We start from the raw sequence: 6366 nt of genomic DNA on the forward strand, positions 1-6366 counted from the left end.
TCGACAATCCACCGTCTGCATCACGCACCTCACAAGACTCAAGCCTGCGCGTATTTGTATCACAAGAGAATAAAATATACTCAAAGTTTAAAGTTCAATCTCTATAAATCCGATCCTTTAGCACAAAATGTCGTGACGAAATTAGTCTATTTGGTGGTAAAGCTACTCGCATCCTTAGATAGCCGTGTGCCACAGCAAATGATTCAGGTTATCATCGGATCGTATCAGTTGGGATCCTTTGCTTACTAATCCGAGATGGTATCAATTGGGCTCCTTTGCTTACTGATCCGCGATCAAAGATCACCTTACAGTCTGTAGCAAGTGACAGGGCAAGGAAAAAGCCAGCCATGAAACCGGAATCACAGACTCGCACAGAGCCACTCGAGCCCAGGTTTCTTAATCACTGCCTCTAATCGGTCGGAGCCCGACTCATCAATCTCTTCGCGCCGCGTCAAAGAGACTGGGAGTTGTATACTTAATGAGGCCGAAGCGTAACGCTCGCGGGTCCGCCAGGAGCTCTCGCGGCGGCCTTTCAAAGCGGCCGGGTGTCTTGTTAATTATTCGACGTTTGCTTTAGTTTAGACCGCGTAATCCGCGCATTATTCAACAGAGAGCCGCACGTCCGCGGCCCGGTTATCAATAACATATGACGCGGAGCCCACGGCCGATTTGAAATTATGCGTTTAACGAGGCTTAAATATTGCACGCGTACATATGTCGTAACGCCACGCTCGCTAATCCGCCCTCTGGATTTACGTTCGACCGACACTCGCCCTCTCTGCCGGCGATCGATCGCATTATATCGAATAAACCCGTGCCGCCCCGCCTCCTCTCCAGGTGTGTGCTCTGCTGATTACGTTACGTCGAACGAAGCCAGATCTGTCCGCGTGCATTGTTATTCCGTGTGTAATCGCTGTCATCGACAGATCGCCAGCGGTGAAAAACCGCGGACGCATGTTACGGACGGCAGCCATGTTGAATCCAGAGGGCGCTATCTTGATCTTGACAGCTGAGTCCTGCCGCGGCGTAGATTGGTCAGTGAGAAATTAGAGGTTACGCGTTGTATTGCTTTTCATTGGTCTTTTTGTTCGGAAATTCGGATTTCTCGTCGTTCCTTTGTTGTCATTAGGCTAGTCTATTTGGTCTCTTTGTGAATCGTTAAAGTTCAGCGAGAGGGCGGCAGACTCGACTAATTTTCAACGCGAGACATTGCCCCTGGCGTTCAATTAACGAGCCTTTCTTCGATACAAGGGACTCGTGATCACGGGATACACGTGAACCCTTCTGTCGCGAGGTGTACACGCGTTCTAATTATTACTCACGTGGTACGCTGATGTACTGTTTTGTCGAGGTTGCTCGATGAGTCAGGGCTGAGCTGGGTACTTATGGAAATTGATACTTAGCAGTCTTCATCCTTCGTCTCCGATCTGTCGATAATCTCTGAGCAAGATCGTTAGGTGTTTTATTATGCTTTCGTGACGAGAGTATTGAAGTTCGTTCAATTAGCCAAGCACAATAATATATACAGACTATGGAGATTACTATGGATAATGAAGAGTATCGTAGAATGGATGAAAATTTTAGTAGACAAACGATGATTGTATATTCTATGGGGATATTAACGATAAGAAATTTTAGAACTTAGGTCATGTTACCTGTTTTCTGAAAAGATAATTGGTTGAGGAAAATGAGCAAGTGTAAATACAATTTGCATGTACTGTACTTTAATAAATGCGTATTAACCTAGTTCACGTTATAACATTATACAGAAATAACTGTACGTGGAAAACAAAAGCCCATGGACGGTGATGGAAGCAAACTTGTCTTACCTTCGAATGACGTAATGCAGAGTTAGAGTAATTTAAGGTATAAAGTTTCAGACGAAATCTTGAAGATGTCTCCAAGAATTAGCATAAATATTTTCTTCTCATCACGAAGAATTAATACGATGAAATAACTTCAGCTCATGCACTTGTTCCCATACATGTACCCTGTGTCACATTAAAATTTGAAGCAAGCATCTCTTCATTCTCTAACCTAATTGAGCTATGCGTACTTAGTATCTGCATACCAATCTGCTGCTGTATTAATTAACCCACCCAGTTTCCTCTATTTAACAGTTCAATACTGACTGCAATTAATTTCGTGCACAATTGAACAATAAATTCGAAGTTTCAGAGAATTCAACCGATGATTCTCGCAAGATCTTTGATCTTGGATCGTTTCGTTTCTCGAATTCTCTGACACGCTGCTCTGAGAGATCGTTCGCGAGCAAGAAACAATTTTCGACGAACAAAGGGCGCGCCAAAGAGCTCCCAGACGCCATTACAGTGCGTCGATGCGTGCCGCCCGCCATTTTGTTCATCAGGAATTCATGAGAGCTCGCGTGTCGCGTTCAGACTAGGTTCACATTGCCATTGTTTCCCCAAACGGGATAGAATTTCGTTACAACTTCAGTTGAGCACGTTCTCGGCGATTTTATTAGTTGGAATTAAAATGGCCGACCCTGCCACGAGCATGGAAGCGAGTTTTGATGAGCGGATCGATTGATGAGCCACGACTCTGATGTTTGGACGTGCTGTTTACTAAATTGTGTGCATGTTTTTGAAATTAGGTGAGCTTGTTTGTGGGGGCGATTGGTGGATCGAAAAGGCTTGGAAAGCGAGATGGATGCTGAAGTGCAGGAGTACATGACTTTGGAGCTTGAGTCTCGTTCAAATTAATCAGGTTACCTGATTTCTAATACCTCGAATTTGATATGCTAACCTGTTGTTTCTTGCCAATTTTAGTTCTCTCAAAATGAAATTAGAACATATACAGAAGTACATATTTTAAATGTGATGAAGAGGACTAAATAATGTTTCTTTCTCAAAAGTGAGGTTATGTCATAAAAATAAATGACCAGTGTAATTATAAGGTGTCTAAATTTTTAGTGTGGAAGGAAAGAGTATCATGGTGGATATATTCTATTCAATATTATTATTAAAAGAATGAAGTTTTAAAAATTATAAGTTTAAAAATTAGTATTGTTCTGTATAATGTAATTTAAAAATGAATAAACCTACTTCTAGTTTTATTAATAATATTTTAATTATTATTTTTCTTATAGAATTGGATACATATTAATTAAAATGTGGTAGAAAGGACTGTATGACGTTGCTTTCTCAAAAGTGAGGTTATGTTCATAAAAATAAATGAGCGGTATAATTATAAAGTGTGTAAATTTTTAGTGTGAAAGGAAAAAGTATCATGGTGGATATATTCTTTTCAATATTATTATTAAAAGAATAAAGTTTTAAAAACTATTAGTTTAAAAATTAGTATTTTTCTGTATAGTGTAATTTTAAAACGAATAAACCTGTTTCTAGTTTTATTAATCATTTTTTAATTATTATTTTTCTTAAAGAATTGGAGTAATACATATTAATATTGGTGTATATAATTCAAAAGAAACGAGGACATAAATTAATGGGCAGTAATCGATTAAGTGGAAAAGAGGGATCAGCTTGTCACCGTGTTTACTATTATTTTAAATTTAATAATTTATATATTTAAAGGTCCCTTGGGTTCAATCTATCGTTGTATTTTTATCATATATGCATCGCGTCGTATTTGTGTTGGAACGAAATTGATTTAACTAAAGCCAATACGCCGTTATTTATTTTTAATTTCCTGTTAAAACAGTCCAGTTAATAAATTAAATAATAAACATCTCTTGCATCCCTGGCATTCAACAATATCCTCAACAAAAACCTGACACTGGGAGATCACAAATATTATATAATAATTTATTGACCCTGGGTACAATCCTTGTAATTAAATTTAAAAGTCGTGTCTCTGATTTGTGTTAATCGAAATAATAAATAATTTTATATCAGATTTATTCGATGCAAATGGAGGTCTGTAACATATATTTAGATATATAAGCTTATTTTTAGATGTTAGTAATCGTTTATTCTATGTGCCGTTATCATTTATCAATTGCATTTTTCAATTATTCCTATCTAAACGTTCTGCATCCCACTTTATTCGATAAAGGCGCATTTGTTCGTGAGATGATCTAGATTCACGGCATTCCCACTACACAGCTGTAAATTATGTGCCTACATACCCTTGAAATCACAAGCGTTCTCAGTCGTCATCGAAGTTTCATGGGCGTCGCATGTCTCGCGAGTGTCTCTATTCGTCGGGTATGTCTAGTGATTTTTGTTTGTGCCTTCAAGTGTGTTCGTGTATGCAGTCTACCTAAAATAACGTGGGGTGACTGAAATAACGAGAGTGAAACGTACATATAAATAGTACTTGAAGTACATGCAAATCGAGTGACTCAGAAGATGAATAATAAAAATGGCGAAGTCTTTAATTTGAAGGGACTATAAATACAGTGAATCTTTAATTAGAAAATCTTGGAATTTTACAAATTTTTATAAATGAATATATCTTGCAAAGATGTTATAGTTATTTTAAATATGCAAAAATGATTATTACCTTTCTATTTATCCCTTTACTAATGTAGATTCTGTATATTATGAAACACTCTGTCTATAAATTAAACATTTGATGTTAATATATCTTGAGCCAATTTGTGATATAATTTTGGTTCAATCAAGTTTTGATATTAGAGTAATTAAATTCAGGTATAACATAAAATATGTCTCAATATTATCAGAGACCAATATATTTCAAAATATATCACAATTATTTCTAAAAGTATTATAGCAGTCGAAAAATTTGAATTAATTATAGTAATCGAAATTTATTTGAATCGATTAATATAGTTGGGATCTGTAAAGCAATATCTAAATTTGCTATCATAAGAATAGGTTAATATGAGCAGGAAGAAGTTGACATTTCATAAATAAATTGTAAAATAATTTATTCAAATTTATACACACTATACAAACTATTAATAACACGTTGAAATAAAATAACAATCTTCAAATTATTAAAAAAGGGAAAATTATTATGAGTAATGATTAATTTCCTCAATATAGTTCACTTCAAAAAGCCAATTATTACAACGAAAGCTCCAAATACTTTCAAAAAGAAGCTCATCACTTATTTTCGAAAGTCTACCAAAATACTTCAACTCTTAGCTCCTACTTTTAAACAAGAAAATCCTCTGCTTATTTCAAGCTCTTTACTCTCTTGGAGCTGCCAGAGTCCCAGGAATTTATTCCCTGACGCATTCGAAAGGCAGTAAAATAAAATGAAATAAAGTCGGACGTTTGTGTATACGTAAAACTAGGTGGATCGCTGTTTATCATCAGTCTCTCTTTTTATTAGCACGAAAAAGGAATTTTTTGTCGCTTAAGCACCACCATGAGCGGAGACTACTCTCTGTGATGCTTCCGACGGATATCGAGCTCCCGTTGGAAAAGGGGGAATAAAATCAACGGTGGCCCGGAATTGGTCGGACCAGGAGTTTCTTAAAATCTCGAGGTTCTCTCGGAATTAGTATTTTTATGAAAATTACTCGAGTAAGAAGCTGAAACACTGACTCGAAGGGGGTACTCCCCGAATTAGAGCGCAGGGGACATTTTACTCCTGCCGAGAATTTTTATTTCTCAGCCACTTATATAATGAAATTGAGAACTGTCGTCTCTAAATGTTCCTCAACGTCACTCCCATCTCTCGTGTTTTAATTTCGTTTATTTGAAACTCACATATAGCAGGACATTTAAATTTGATTTACAATTAGTTCTAATTATAAAGGATTCACGCTGTCTACATTCTTATTGCTCTTATAAATGATTTCTGACTCATTTAAATGAGAATTTCTTCAAAAAATTAGCGTATTTTTATAGTTTAATTAATTAATTATAATTAACGAAGTTTCCACTGAAATTATCTTCGTCTACATTTAATGTCTTGTCAATAAGTATATCAATAGTATCCATATATTCACGACTATATTTCATTTTAAATAAAACAATTTTAGATATAGGTTAAGTATTTTATATTCACACATGCTTGAATAAAACGTCGATTTAACTCGTTTCTACTCTTCCATTTTCAGAAGAAACCAATGAGCGCTGACCTTTCTGGAACACGTGACCTAACCTCAAATATGTTCGCCTGGACGAGCGACTAACCATCCTGCGAAAATGTGAGTTCCACGCGATTTTTTCCTATCGTATTTCGAATTCAAAGGTGACCTTTGAATCTCCTCTGAACTCACGGGATCGTTAAATTTAATTTTTCACGGAACGTCGTTCATTGTTTCGGAATCTATCGTGAAACGCAAGGCTAACGTCACGGAGCGAACGTTTTTCCTCCTCGCGGAACGTGGCGTATGGTTCACCCTATTTTCAGCGAGCCGCGAAATTTCAAAAGTAGAGGGAAAAAAAGAGAAATGCGTCGTGT

The 6366-nt window shown here is 36.7% G+C and overlaps 1 protein-coding gene across 2 annotated transcripts in view; it reads left to right on the forward strand.

The window, feature by feature from the left end:
• The window catches only part of LOC108548288 (uncharacterized), a 601332-nt gene that overhangs the window by 193819 nt on the left and 401147 nt on the right, over positions 1-6366 (forward strand). The window contains exons 1-2 of one of the 2 annotated variants that reach the window (XM_017901145.1): positions 4143-4190; positions 6020-6109. The gene's annotated coding sequence lies outside the window, so the exon portion shown is untranslated. Of the gene's footprint in view, positions 1-4142; positions 4191-6019; positions 6110-6366 lie in introns of those variants that run through there. The other variant, XM_017901144.1, reaches the window with a different exon arrangement.

This window comes from Eufriesea mexicana, unplaced genomic scaffold, assembly GCF_001483705.2.
Source record: "Eufriesea mexicana isolate 0111107269 unplaced genomic scaffold, ASM148370v2 scaffold1482, whole genome shotgun sequence".
NCBI lineage: Eukaryota > Metazoa > Arthropoda > Insecta > Hymenoptera > Apidae > Eufriesea > Eufriesea mexicana.